This window comes from Penaeus monodon, chromosome 22 (assembly GCF_015228065.2).
Source record: "Penaeus monodon isolate SGIC_2016 chromosome 22, NSTDA_Pmon_1, whole genome shotgun sequence".
Lineage (NCBI taxonomy): Eukaryota > Metazoa > Arthropoda > Malacostraca > Decapoda > Penaeidae > Penaeus > Penaeus monodon.
Genome location: NC_051407.1, coordinates 32,863,195 through 32,863,469, shown reverse-complemented (window position 1 = coordinate 32,863,469; position 275 = coordinate 32,863,195). Strand labels below are relative to the sequence as shown.

At 52.4% G+C, this 275-nt stretch overlaps 1 protein-coding gene and 1 long non-coding RNA gene across 2 annotated transcripts in view; one reads left to right on the top strand and one right to left on the bottom strand.

Annotated features, from left to right (window-relative positions):
• The window catches only part of LOC119587089, a 9,962-nt gene that overhangs the window by 3,879 nt on the left and 5,808 nt on the right, over positions 1-275 (bottom strand). The gene's annotated exons all lie outside the window — the stretch shown is intronic.
• The window catches only part of LOC119587088 (protein lifeguard 3-like), a gene marked incomplete at its 5' end in the record, with an annotated part of 70,866 nt that continues 70,740 nt past the window's right edge, over positions 150-275 (top strand). Inside the window, 1 exon segment of the mRNA XM_037935839.1 lies at positions 150-209.

Below are 275 nucleotides of genomic sequence, written 5' to 3'. Positions count from 1 at the left end.
TCAGAGTTTGTGACCCTATATATAAGAGCGTACCGTACAGTGCCGCGTCCGTTTGTCTCCACAGCCACGTACCGTACCGCGACGAGAGCCACCTAGCGGCCGAAAAAACAACCAGAAGGAGAGGACGAGAAGACAACAAGCGACGAGACGCGACGCGACGCACACACAGCCTGACACTTATTTATTAATTTTATCTGCAGTTCATTCGGGTGAGTCAGTGCTCTCGGTCTGGTAGTTAACGGAGGGATAAGTTCGGGGGCTTCAGAAGGGCTGTA